Consider the following 15417-nt stretch of genomic DNA (forward strand, 5'->3'; position numbering starts at 1 on the left):
TATACCCTACTTGGGGTCAGATTAACTAAAGGGCAAAGTGGCTAACGCTAGCGACTTTTCACCAGTGTTGTCACCTGCAGGGACATCGCCAATTCACTAACAGATGCAGGCCCCTATTCGCTAGCGAACGGGACCATCGCCACTTTCACTCTGGTGAACTATTGTTACTGCGCAAATTCACTAAAGTGCGGATTTTATTTAAAGTTACCTCTTTCTCCAGAGTTGACTTCGCCCCCTCAGACCAGGCGAAGTGCTAAAATGATGCTAAATCTTCCTCAATCGTCTGTCACTTACATCATATCCTGTGTGCCGAAAATGCATTAAAGTTCAAAAAACGCCAGCGCCTTTCCCTTTTTTTATGCGGAATTGGCTGCAAAAGTCCTAATTTACTTTTTTGGGTAACCGGTTTTCTCCAGACATTTCATAAATACGGAACATTAATTTTACAGTGGGCTCATGTGTAGGGCATTATATTAACTCTCTTGTCTTTATTAAGGTTCCCTGGACATGTGTAATAAAAAGTGGTAACTTCAAGCATTTGCACCAACATTTATAATAAAGACCTTCATATAACTTTAAATTACCTGCCTTATGCAAATTGACCTAAGCGCAAGATCACAAGAGAACACTAGCACATCTTCACTATGAAATGCTCACACTGCCGAAGGAACGCTAGCGAAAAGTCGCCATCGTGTGGTGCCCAGAGCTCAACTTCACATATTAGTTAATTAGCATAGTAATAGCTGATGTGCTGCCCTATTATATCTTCTCTGCCTCATTTTTGCCATGTTTACTTCGGCCACCAGGAGGCCGATAAAGAAAGTAATATCACATGACACCAGGGTCAGTTTATTTGTTGCTATGGTACAGGTCTCCCTTATAAGGGACAGCAGTGTACATTGGTAAATTCACTGTGTTAGAATGTGTCTCACATTTGCACAAATATCTTCAGCTAGTGTTTAAGTAGAGTTCATATTTATTCCTCATGTGCATTCATCTTTTAGAGCAGTGCTGGAAACCAAACCAACCTATGGGAGGTTGTTTTCTAGATTGTTTGTCTGTATATTTTTGATTTTTTTTCAAGACTAGGGATGCCAAAGTGTAATATAGCTGCAGATAATTTTGCCTTTAAAGGAGAACCAAATCCATGTTAATCAAAAATCCCCTTCCCTCCATTGCTCCCATCTCTGCTTTCTCCCTACATAGTACCTTAGCTAAAAAAGTGTCTCTGGCATTAACCTTGGCATATTCAAGAGCAGCGGAGCTCTTCTGTATCTTGTGGTTCCCCACGGAAGTGAGCGCCGACACTGAGCTTTTTTTGTGCATGTGCAGTTGGGACAATTCTGGTATTTGTGCTGGAAAGCTCAGAAGATTGCCAAAGGAAAGGAAGAGGATCTGAAGATACAGAAGATGGTGCTGACTCCGCTGTGCTACTCTCATGGTTAATGTCAGGGACACTTTTTCGACTAAGGTATGATGGAGGGAGAAAGCAGAGGGGGGGGTAATGGAGGGAAGGGGATAGGGATTTTTGATTAACGGGGGTTTAGTTCTCCTTTAATGAATAAGAAGCATCATTACCTGATGCACGGTGCAAAGTGCAAGGTGTTAAGTACCCTGTTGTTTTTTTTTTAACGTTGCACCTTGTCTTGTGTGTTACACCCAAAGAAGATCATTTACAATGTCCCGTGCACTGTGCAAAGTCCAAAAAAGGCAGCAGTCTGCTATTTCTTGCACTTTGCGTGGCACTTTGAGTGGCATCTTGCCTGTGTTAGACAGCACTTGATCCAAGAGGGGCAGGTGGAGGAGGCATTTAGACATCCATCCATCCCTGACTTGCGTGTTGTTCAGAGGCACAAGTTAGAGAGAATCAGGAGCCACAGGGGCTAGGTCCATTGGCAGGCAGTAAAAAGAAGTAAAGTCTGCTCTCCTAACACTGTGTCCTGCTCCCTGTGCTAGATTTTTAAGGCAGTGCAAGAAGTACAGCTTAAAGGAGAACTAAACCCCCGCTGTGATAAATCCCCACTGGCCCCCCTCCCTGCCTCCCCCCTGCTAAGTTACCCCAGAATTGTGTCCCCTGTAGGATAACTGACCGTACATGCAGAGTAAGTGCAGCGGAGCTTGCGGTTGCCATCTTCCGGTATTTCGGTAATCTTCGGGTCTTCTTCCTTCCCTTCGGCAGTTTCCGACACTTCCGGCACATGCGCAGTTGTAACGAACCGGAAAACTGCTCCAGCTGCACATACGCTGCAACGCCTCTCGATTTACGAGGATTACCGAAGCGCCAAAGATGTCACTCTGAATGTATGCTCAGTAATCCTACAGGGGACACAATTCTGGAGTAACACTAAGCAGGGGAGAGGCAGGGAGGGGGGCCAGTGTGGACTTATCACAGTGGGGGTTGAATTCTCCTTTAAAGGGGTTGTTCACCTTTAAATCAACTTTTAGTATAATGTAGATGTGGACAGTAATATTCAGACAATTCACATTTGGTTTTCATTTTTTCTAATTCGTGGTTTTTGAATTATTTAGCTTTTTATTCAGCAGCTCTCCAGTGTGCAATTTCAGCAGTCTGGTTGCTAGTATTCAAATTCCCTTAGCAACCATGCATTGATTTCAATAAGACACTGGTACATGAATAGGAGAGCAGTGTCCGACTGGCCCACCGGGAAACCAGGAAAACTCACAGTGGGTCCAGGTGTCAGTGGACCCTCATGCTGTTAAATTTCTGGCCTATTTCATGGTCATTCCCTATTTCTATGAAGCTAAAAAGATGGAATAATAGTTTATAGTATGTAAAGAATAGAGATTAGAAGAATAGAGGTTGAGTGAGGAGACGAAGAATAATAGTGCTGAGAGTGGGTCCCTGGTCTAAGGTTTTTGGGTGTCCCAGTCCGACACGGTAGGAGAGGCCTGAATATAAAAAGATGAGTAGTAAAAAGTAGCAATAAGAATACATGTGTAGCCTAACAGAGCATTTGTTTTTTATATTTGAGATCTGAAAGAGTCAGAAAAAAAGGCAAATAATTAAAAAAATATAAAAAAAATAAATATAGAGGCTAATTGAAAAATTGCTTCGCATTAGCCTTTCTATAATTTACTAAAAGTTAACTCAACAGTGAATCACAAGGGGCGTGCACTTGCACACAATAAAATAAATGAACTTCTAAAAGGGTACGCCTCTACAGTATGTTCGCTAACACTCCTTTCAGAGTAGGTAGTGGGAGCATGTCCGCTAGCACGAGTGTTATTTAGAACTGCAAGTATGGGCTTTCAGGAATGCAATTCCTTGCCCACTTAGTACTCTACACTTGCCCCATGACAATGGTTAATAAGCCCTATGGGGTAAATTTATCAAAGAGTGAAGTTCCGCCACTAGAGTGAAATTCCACAGCTCTCCATTCATTTCTATGGGATTTTGAAAGGCGTATTTATCAATGGGTGAAAGTGAAATTTCACCCTTTGATAAATACGCCTTTAAAAACCCTATATAAATGAATGGGAGGTGGCGGAATTTCACTATTAACTTCACTCTTTGATAAATATAAGAAGTTGTGCATAAATACAATTCTTAATCAAAATTAAAGAATAAGCCTTGCAATTCAGCAAGCCTGGGCAATTACATGAGAAACAATTTGTACAAGCGAATTGTGTTTAATAGAAACACACAGGAAAAAAGTGATATGACAAATTTCATTTATTAAGTTGCAAAGATAATCCCAGAATTGCTGTTTCTCCTGAATACAAAATATAATGGTATTCTTTCATACAGATATATTTCAATAGATGACATATTGATTAGGCGCAGACTCTGTAAAGCAGCGGAGTACAATCATCACGCAGCTTATTATTTGGTTTAATCACTTCTTTTATTACACTGAGATCTCCAGCTGCAATTTGTAAGAAGAATTCTGTGTCTGTAACAGTTTATACATTTCAGACCTTGGGATCTTTAATAACTCTGTATAAGAAATGGGTTTGTTGCGCTGCTAACTAAATGACACGGAAACATTCTTGTTTTCAGACTACAAGAGGTTTTCTTGGAATTGGGGCAAATTATTAAATAAACTGAACAAAGAGAACCCTTCAATGGAACCCCAAGGTGAATCACCAATGTTGCTCTGTTTTTCCCTGTTCTGTTGTACGTCAGTCGTGTTAAACTGAAGACCAGCAGTCTGAGAAATTGGTACCTCCTATGGGAGGGTGACATTTATGGGGGTACCTATGCTGAGGACAGTTAGGGTGAAATATGAGGATGCACAGTGTAGTTGATATATGTATCATTGCTATGGTCACTCTAAGGCAGTGATCCCCAACCAGTGGCTCGTCAGCAACATGTTACTCACCAACCCTTTGGGTGTTGCTCCCAATGTCCTCAAAGCAGTGCTTATTTTTTAATTTCTGGTTTAGGGGATCGTTTTGGTTGCATAGAAACCATGTGTGCAGTCAAACGGAGCCTCCTGTAGGCTCCTAGTCCACGTAGGGGCTACCAATAGTCACTCACAGCCCATAATTGCCACTTTTTGCATGTGTGTGTTGCTCTCCAACTTTTTTTTCCATTCAAATGTGGCTCATGGGTAAAATAAAGGCTGGAGATCCCTACTCTAAAGCTGGCCATAGATGCAAAGATCCGATCGTACGAATCATCGTACGATTGGACTTTCCCATCTCCCGACCTGCCACTAACCATTCAGATCAAAGTCTTACCAGTCAGATTAGTTAAAGAACAGATCAGCAATGTTCTGCCCCTGACAGCAATCGTACGATATCTATGTCCAACCAAAGCTAGTGACAGTCTCCCACTGAAAATCGTACGATCGGCAATACACGCAGAGATATTATCGGCAGCCGACTTTTTCTAACCTGTCCGATCGACCAAACGACCGATCTCCGCCGGACGAAAAATGTCAGGACTCTCCACACACGGTTCGAAAATCGTACAAATCCTCGATTCGTACGATCAGATCTTTGCGTCTATGGCCAGCTTAAGGGAATGGAGCAGATTTTGGATCACAAAGAGGGAGAAGTTGAACCCAAAGGACTCTTCATCGGGCTATATCACATTGATCAATCCAGAACGTATGATGAAATGCCTGCAGGACCATGGGTGTTACAGTGGGAACTGGCCTGCAGCAGTCATAGTGCATCTAGTGTTTTGTATCATTTATACCAACAAATATGGAATCTCTATAGGTGCAGGTTGTTTCCAGATACATTAAAACAGTGGTATAAAAGTAAACAGAGGGAATGCAGAGTTTAGAACACCAGAGGTTGCAGACGTACAGTTCACAGGATGCCTCTGGCTACTTGGTGTAGACATGGGGTTGATGGGAACCATTCTACTCAACACCCTGGGCACCAAAGGCTGCCTATCCCTGAACTAGGAACTCTGACGTTTTTGGTAGCTGTACGTTAAGAAGGCTGAAGGACCTAGTTGTCATGAAAATTGTGTCAAATGCTCACCAAATTACACTGGTCTGCAATACTGAATAGGCCAATCTATCAAGGTTTATCTAATCTATCCAGGCACACATGGCCAAATTGCTCATGAGGATTTATAGAGCTAAGGCAATAAGCCCATCATGTCCACTCTCTGTGCCTCCAACTGTTTTGTGATGGAAAAGAGGCCTACCAAACATCAAGGAATTTGCCATTTCCACAGCACATTGCTTCATGGAAAGATAAAAAATGGGGCAAGATGGTGGGAGCAGCCTGTCAGGTACAAAAATGCCTCAGATCAGCTGTGTCCTACATTCCAAACATCTGGCAGATATAGGTTACATCCCAGACAAGAGTCATGTACTTAATGTATGTCATAGACTGTCTCTAAACACATGGGCCTCCTGCATTCTGTGTCCATTCTGCAGCACTCTAGCTTTTGCATCTACAATATAGTAGGCAGCCATGAGGATTCCCTCTGTCTACCCCTTAATGAATAGTAATGTATTTTAATAGGGTGCTACTGAATGCAGATAGCAATGTATTCACAGGAAGGTGAACCTTGTCCTGATCTTTGTAAATAAGGTCAACAGTGTAAACACAGTATATAGTTCTATATATTATTCCTCTTTTAAAGGAAAAGGAAACCCCCTTGCTAATAAAAATCCCCCCCCTCCATAGTCCCCCGCCTGCTCCCCCCTGCGTAATGTGTAATTACCCCTCATTGCAGAGTCAGCACAGCGGAGCTCACGGGGGCCATCTTCAGCTGTTTGGGAAACTTCAGAATTTAAACGCACATGCAAAGTTGTAGCAATATTCCAGTCCCGAACAACTATGCATGCGCGAAAGCCCGAAGATTCCCGAAGCGCTGCAAGATGGCGCCCGTGAGCTCCGCAGCTCTGACTCTGCAATGAGGGGTAATTACCAGCTTAGAGGCATTTACTTGTGTGAATACCTGTGCGGGGGGAGCAGGGACTATGGAGGGTAGGGTTTTTTTATTAGAAAGGGGGTTTAGTTCTGCTTTAAGGGCTATGTATCGGAGGAGGAATGTAGTTGTCAGGAGGAATCCATTCGTTATTCATCTGAATCATTTGTGGAGGACTCAGTATTCAGCCAATCCAAGAGTTTTGTATTCAGTGCAACCATCATTTGTCTAAATGAATTCTCAACCTTTGATGCTCAATACGTATGAAAATGAAGGTTTTCTCCCCAAACTAAATGAAGATTTCAGTGCTTTACTGTACACAATTCAAGTTTGTTATATTTTATTTAGCAGGTAAAAAGCACACATTAAATAAGCTTCGTTTAAATATTAAACCTATGACTCTCACTATCAAACGAATAACAGGATTTTGATAAAATTACCTTTTAATGGTAAATCGGGGAAATGATTTGGGCTGAGTAGTTCTCTTCTGCCCATACCATGAGAAATGGAGAGCACACAGTCCACATATATGTCCCAAAAGTCCTGGGCTAACCCATCAAACAGAGCATTGTGCTTTGGATTAGCCGATTCCTTTAGGTAAATCATGAAGTCCCAAAGGCCTAGGATAGTATCCGCTACTCTAAGCTTTTTCATTTCTACCAGTTTGCGTGATGAAGACTCCCAGCACTCGTGGTCAATTTCGCCAAGGCTCCCAGACTTCGGATGACCGTGAACGTCTTTGTGATAAAGCGACCTTGTATGGACCGAGGTCACCATGAGCAAGCAGATAAGCTGAATGTACCAGCTGATAGTGGCAGACTCCATGTCCTGCAAAAACAAGATGACCAATATGTGTAAGAACAGAGACCAACTGGCTGATTTTTCTACAGCACAGGTCCATCCAAGGATACCTAGTATCTGCACTGAAAGCAATACAGATAAGATCAGTGTTAATGATACTGTCTCTGTCTGCTGTGGAACATACTAGGTAACAGAAAAAGGTAACAAAACAACCTGTAGATAAAGTTTGTCTATATTCCATGTGCTGACTTTGGTGGAAATTGCAAAAACATGGATTACTTGCACTGAGAGTTTACTGTGTGACATTCTCTGATAACTCTTCCACTTGTCCACCCCCCAATACCATGGAATAACCAATTGGGATGGCATCTTACTGTCTAAGAACTGCTCCATATAACCCTTTCACTTTTTCCCTCTGCCATTCAGCTCTATTCCTCTTCTTCTTCTTCCCAGAACCCAAATGTGTTCTCACCCTGGTTCCTTCCATTTCTATCCTCTGAGGTCCCTACAACGGTCAGTGGAAATGTTAGAACCCCATTTATATAGATAGTTACACTGCCTCCATACGTCTTGCTTGTAATTTTCCAAGATTCACACAATGTTTCACAGCCCCTACCAGTGGGCCCAGAGCAAATTAATTTTAGGGCCCTCCAACATTTCAATAGGTTGTCCTGTTTTCCCAATACTTGTTGAAATTGCTCTTTATTTGTGCCTCATGGGGCCCCCTATACCTCCTGGACCCCCTTGCAGCCACAGGGTCTGCATCCTTTGCAGTTACACCCCTGGCCCCTACATATTTATTTAAGAGTGAAAGTAGACCTGTAGGCATTTATAGGCATTTTTAAGAAAGAGTTCAATTTGTTTTTGCCCTTTGATAAATATCCTTGGCAGGTACAGAAAGAGCATTGAAATGTCCCTCTGGCAAGCTGTTGTGAGCCCTCTTTTCATCTCAACTCAAGCCTAAGAGTAAGTGCCCCAACAGGCACGAACCGCATCAGTCCGTGTCCTAATATGTCCTCATTAACTTTTTTTATTGTTTTACTTGCTGCTTTATTTTTTTTTTTGGAGGAACTCACATTTCTGGTTTTGTTCCTAAGTTGTAATGAAACCAAGGTTATTTAATTAGTGGAGTATTTACTAACCACATATAGGAAGTGGCCCAGGTGCACCACCCTGAGCCCTCAGCTTGGGGAGGGGACAATCGTAAATGAATCTGGTGGCAGGCACTCAAATAAAGGCAATCTTACAACAAATTGTAGACATCAAGTAGAAAAGATTTATTGTGTCCTCCGCCTTAAGCGTTTCGTGTTACAGACACTTAATCATAGGCCATATTTGTTCCTTAGTTGCAAGCCTGCCCATCATTGGCTATGTCTTCCACTGAAAAACACACCAGCCTGTGCTCCTTGTCCTGAGTGCACCAGGGATCCCTTGCAAGTAGCCCAAGGCTGTTCATGTGCGCAGTAAAGTAAAATTGCAGTTACTGTATTTGTACATGTGGCAGCTTCCAGTGTTACTTTACTGCGCATGTGAACAGTTCTGGACTGCTGCAATTGATCCCAGGAAAAGGCTCTGAATATGGTAATGAAGCATCCACTGGAAAAGTGCCCAATGATGAAGTGTTTTTTTACCAAAGAGGTGAACAAGGTTAGCAATTAAATTCACTGGGGGGGGGGGGGTATCTGACAATTTTACAACCCTCCGTGAATAACACTTTAGTCAAGCTTGTTTTTTTGTAAGGAAAGAAATATATGAATTTTTTTTAGAAAGGACAGACTTTTACATTCATTGTCTTAAAAAAAGTTCAAGTGGAGCCCAATGGAGGTTACAAAGACACCAACATTTAAGGAAATCAGAGCACTTTCTCATTTTTTGATGGTTTGAATCTTGTTTTTAAATACATCAAATAAACTAAACTTGTGATTTCAGGTCAAATACACGCGTTAAACCAGATCCATCTGTACCTGTGGCCGCACATCAGGATGAGCCGCTACCTCCGCTCCTTACAAAGACATCTCATTTGATCTAATTTACTGGGAAACGGCAGTAGTTGATTTCACCTTTTATTTTTCTGTGAGCTTTGAAGTGTTCATTATTTGTAGAAAGAAAAGGGGAGACTGCACTTGAGCTCATCTCATATACACAGGCTTCTGTTTCCCCTTTAATTCCTGCTCATCTACCGCTCATCTCAAATACACTTGTACATTCCTCAGAACAGACCGGCTCTTTCTATAGGAGCAGTGTTTGACTCAGTACTCTCTTTAGCCAAAGCCAGGTTACAAAATCATGTTACAAAATGAGAACATTTAAAGGGATAATCCTCCAAAAGTTATTTTTGCCTAAGAAAAGACAATGTCATTCTTAGCAACTTTCATTCATTACAAATATTCAATGGCTGTACAATTATTTGCAAATTGAATTGCTATTGGAAACATCTTTGGTTTATCTCTTACTGTTATCTGACTCTTGAAACAATGTAGGAAGGAGTCACTTTGGTAAGACTTGCAAACCAGCTTTCAGGAGTCAGAGCCAGGAGTGCAGAGAGTGGAAACAGTCAATTGCATTTACAAATACATTTAAAAGCACTGAACATTTATTATTCTAAAACTGAAAATTGCCTAGAATTACATTTTTTTAAATTGTTTTTGGGTGGAGATCCCCCTTTAAAGACTGTTCCTAAAGAGCGAAATATTACTCATAAGAGTATTTTCCAGCAACACGAACATTGCTTTGGGAGTTGAGGCACCAGCAGGTCAGCAATATATAAAACACATGTCACTGTACTGGAAGAAGGGAGAGTGTAACATACACAAGCTGCACACTTATACAGACACAAACGAACTGTTTTTTTAACAGAAATATTTTTTTCAAATGATCTTTGCATATATAATACACACACACACAGACATATACAAAGGCAAATGCTCACAGATACTAACAGGAGAGACATCACATAATTTAACAACTATATTAACAATGCAAAGTTTACTCACGTGTGAAGATTACAATGAGGTGTCACCTGAAAAAAATACACATGTTTACAGCATCAAATGTATCATGAACTGATATATAAATGTAGGCGAAGACAGAGAGATAGATAGATAGATAGATAGATAGAGAGAGAGAGAGAGAGAGAGAGAGAGAGAGAGAGATTAGATAGATGATAGATAGATGATAGATAGATAGATAGATAGATAGATAGATAGATAGATAGATAGATAGATAGATAGATGATAGATAGATAGATAGATAGATAGATAGATAGATGATAGATAGATAGATAGATAGATAGATAGATAGATAGATAGATAGATAGATAGATAGATGATAGATAGATGATAGATGATAGATAGATAGATAGATAGATAGATAGATAGATAGATAGATAGATAGATAGATAGATAGATCGATTAGATAGATGATAGATAGATGATAGATAGATAGATAGATAGATGATAGATGATAGATGATAGATGATAGATAGATAGATAGATAGATAGATGATAGATAGATAATTAGATATATAGATAGATAGAATGATAGATAGATAGATGATTGATAGATAGATAGATAGATAGATAGATATAGATGATAGATAGATAGATAATTAGATATATAGATAGATAGAATGATAGATAGATAGATGATTGATAGATAGATAGATAGATAGATAGATGATAGATAGATAGATAGATTGAATGATAGATAGATGATTGATAGATAGAAAGAAAGAAAGAAAGAAAGAAAGAAAGAAAGAAAGAAAGAAAGAAAGAAAGAAAGAAAGAAAGAAAGAAAGAAAGAAAGAAAGAAAGAAAGAAAGATGATAGGCAGAACTGGGTATCTAGATGAACAGATAGGACTGCTGGGAAAATGTTTAGCCTTAAGTATAACAATGTTTGTTGGACACAGACCTGAGCCGGCTTCTGTTCTAAGAATGAGAGGTAAGAGCTGAACTGCTAAGTGAATATTTATATTGAAGCCCCTCCTACGGTCCTGCGTCACAGCAAGGGGGCCAGAAATTGTCTGAGTCAATAGTATTCCTAATGTAGAACAATGTGTTATACATGAGATCACAACAGTGAGCAAGCTTGTGTATAGGGCAACAGCTAGTGGAAATAACTCATACTGGGCACACTCAACACAGACTGGCTCAATGCAAGACCTGGGGGGGGAACCTACATAATGTCTATAGATAAACACAAACACGTTGTATAGTGCAAGTGGAAGTTAATAAATGGTTATTTAGAACTAAATTTAACAAATATGTTTTCTGAACATGAACGGTTTTTGAATAACACAATAATATAAATTATCAGGAGTAAAGTACTTGTTGTTTTACTTTAAATGGCCTCTAAACCTTCTTTTATTTCCCGTTTGCATTTTGGGACAGGAGATTTAAGAATATAAAATGATTTCCCATTGCGTTCATTACTGATGTAAGTGGCAGATTCTGCCTTGCAGAAGGTCTTCATTTTGATCATTTTCTTTATCGCCTCCTAAGCCCTATAATCCCCCTACACGCCAGCAATGGATGGGGCCAGACACCATAACATAAAAGGAAATGTTGGACTAGTCAGAAGTCTATATACATATATAACTAGCCACTCTAAACATAGCTTACATGTAACAATCACAACCATTAATTAGAGAAGTTGGTGCAAATGCTTGAAGTGTAAGCAAGGAAGCAAATTAAAGACAAAAGAGATCCTCTATTGTCCTAGACATGAGCCCAGCCTAAAACAAATGTGGCATGCCCCTCAAATGGTTAAAAAAAATTAAATATATTTTAATTGGATTTGTGGCGAATTTTTGCTAGCGACGGCCACTTCGCCCTTTAGTAAATTTCTCCCCTTGGAATCTTGCAGTTTACTTGTGATTGTAGTATCAGCATCTAACGTGAAATTCCTGTGCACTGGTTCAGTACAGAATAAAATATTAGTATTCATTTATTATTCAGTTCAGTCTGCTGTTATCTCTTACTTGTCTCCTGCATGCTTTTTCCTAAATACTCTGTGTCTTTATCTTATTGGCCCGTGTGTGGGGCCATCTGATGGGCTTCCCGATCGATATGTGGTCGAGTCGTCCAGATGTTGATCGGGCATCTGTTTGTTGATACCGTCCCGCGATCCGACCGCCTGTATGATCCGATCATTGGGCCCCAGGGCCCGTGATCCGATCAGCCTGATATCGCCAACCTCAAGGTGGGCATATCAGGGAGAGATCTGCTTGTTTGGTCAAAATCACCAAACGTGTGGATCTCTGTGTATGGCCACCTTAACTCTGCAGTTCACCAGATGTTGACCTAAAGCTACAAGGACACCCTGACAGCCTTCAGGCTAAATTTGAGAAAACAACCTTATACATTCTCACCGTAAGCACCCACTACACCGATTTTACTGAGGATGGTGTAGGAAAATATTCATAGAGAGAGTGTCAGTGGGCAGCAAGCACAGCTGAGTGGAGCACATTAGCCTGGGAACAGTATCGCAATGCACCCTCCATCTCTTCCTTCGCTTTCAAGGGGTTATCCGCAGTAAATCATGGCTTGTAAGCAAGATGCATCCATGGTATTTATGTTACACACACTATGTGCCCATATAGCTGCTACTGTACCCTATGCAATGCACAGCTGAAGTGCTCTTCAATTGGCCCGGGCCTTCAAAACCTTTCAATAGTCGCTGCCTGAAATGAGAAATTGGGCTAAAGTGGGATTCAATTAGCTCCACACAGGGCTTATGGGGGCACTTAAATGAGCATTTAGATCTACTTTGTTTTGTTCTTGTATTTTTATTTTCTCTTGATCATTTGTGACCTTCCCTTTGATGTGAAAGTAACCGGCGAGCGACGCGATGAATAGGGTTTTCTTCTGAGAATGTTCTTTTGATTAAACACAATGGAAATACTGGTTTTATAGAGGCATCTGATCAGATTGGTTTTATGGGTTTTTTTCCTACAATGGGATCACGCCGCTAGTTTATTTTTCTATGGTAAGAAACAAGCTAATTTTTTAGAAGTGACATTTACAAAACACAAGTTTCAAACGGTTTTAGCAGGATATATTCAGGCTAGATAATTGGTGAACTAAGCCAATGGAGTGTCCACGTCTGTACAAAACGCAGTACAGCAATTACAATTACAGAAAAAGTCATATATTTAACCCCCAACTGATTTAATGATAGCACAATTGTTAGCTGCGTCGGAGCTTGACAAAATACTCATAGGAACTTTGTTTTGGCTCTCACAGACTCCAGTGGAGCAAATATGGCTGTAAATGATCCAAACTGATTTTAAAAAACTTGCAAAAAGCGCTACTGCAGGGGTGGAGCAGCGTCGAGCTGTAAGAAGATAAATAAATAAATAATAAGCAATAAAAACAAATCTTTTTTGGGGTATAAAAGGAACCAGTGATCTTAGAGGCAAATTCTCTAACCATTGAAAATTCGCCAGCGTCGACTTCGCAGCCATCGCAACACTTCGTCAGGCGTAAATTCGCTAGGACAACGCTAATTCACTAAAATGTGAAGCTGGGTCCAGGGCGCCGAACGCTGGCGAATTTTCGATAGAGTTACTTCAGCAATCAAAGAGAAGATGCGCTAGCGTTGCCTAATTTGCATACGGCGGGAAATGATAAAGTTACATGGACGTATATGTTGCAACAAATACATTACATTACACAAGTCCAGGGAACCTTAATAAAGACAATATAGTTGTTATATTGCCCTACACATGAGCCCAGTGTATAGTTTATTTTGCATATGTTAGGAAATGGAGGGGGGAAACTGGTTGCCTAAAAAAAATTTTACAGACCTTTGCCGGCTATCACTCTGAAAAAAAAGGGAAAGGCCAGCAATTTTTTGGGACTTAGAAAATTTTTCCACTAGAGATTGAGGAAGTCCTATGCACTCCATTGCACTTTGCCTGGTCTGAGCTGCCGAAGGCAAGTCTGGTGAAAGAGGTAACGTTCAGTAAAATCCGCATCTTATTACGTCCATTTGCCAGAGCGAAAATTCGCCTAGTGATAGACTGATCACTAGCGTCTGTCTCTTTCGCTAGAGAAGTTACGCCTGCGCCCGTTAGTAAATCGTGCCTGAATTTTCGCCAGCGTTAGTCACTTTGCCCTTAAGCAAATCTGCCCCTTAGCCTTGCTGTAGCACCTCCAAACGAAACCTGAAATCTTTATTTGGACCTGAGGAGAAGTTCTCATGCAGCTCTAATCCATTCTAGTTGGTGGAGTGGATAATACTGGAGGAAGGAGGAAATTACCTGCTTGTTATAACTCATTTGGCCTGGGAGAAAAGTCAGCTTGACCCTTGTTATTCACACGGTGCCTGTTGAGCATAGAATTGCTTATTATTAGTGGCATTTAGCCCTCTCACAGGAAGTCTGTCTCTAGATAAATAGGGCGCTGATGAATTATACCGTGAACCAAAATGTGTCGTTGGTAAGGCATGGCAAGGAGAGATACGACAGAAGAGAAAGAAAACTGCCCATTTTTAAATACGTAAATGGTGATATGTGTTACTGGGCCAAAACTGTCTTCCATGAATGCACTCTAGCTACTAAGATATAATTAATTCTTGTTGGAAGCAAACCTATTGGGTTTATTTAATATTTACATGATTTTCTAGTAGACTTAAGCTATGTAGATCCATACCACGGAAAGATCGATTATCCAGAAAACACCAGGTCCCCAAGCATTTTGGATAACAGGTCCGATACCTGTATATGGATGTTACCCTATTACTGAAATACAGCCACCTTTTTCTGTTAAACCTTAGAATAAGAATGGCAATTATAAGCATGCATTGCTCTCTAGGGTGATTTATCTGAGAGAAGCTCATGGCTACATACACCCTCTCTAGGGATCCTCCCTCGCACAAGCCTCACCCTCTAGTCGTCCCTACTTCCATCTATGCCCTAGCAATGCTTATTCCCACATGTGTTTCTATCATGGGGGTCTAATCACAACATATATCACTCTAGGGGGTCTATTTGTTATGGCCTCCCATCATTGGACCAAAGACTATTCCATATACTTTCAGGTGCATGTACGGAAGAAAAGAAAACATATAGTGCAACGATGGCTGTCATTAGATGTTATCCAGAACCCCGTTATCCTGAAAGTTCCAAATTAAGGACCCTAGACTCCATTTTATCCAAATAATTCAAATGTTTAAAAATTATTTTCTTTGTTATAATACAATAGTACCTTGTACTTAATCCTAACTAAGATATAATTCATCCTTATTGGAAGC

The sequence above is a fragment of the Xenopus laevis genome, chromosome 6L, assembly GCF_017654675.1.
Source record: "Xenopus laevis strain J_2021 chromosome 6L, Xenopus_laevis_v10.1, whole genome shotgun sequence".
Lineage (NCBI taxonomy): Eukaryota > Metazoa > Chordata > Amphibia > Anura > Pipidae > Xenopus > Xenopus laevis.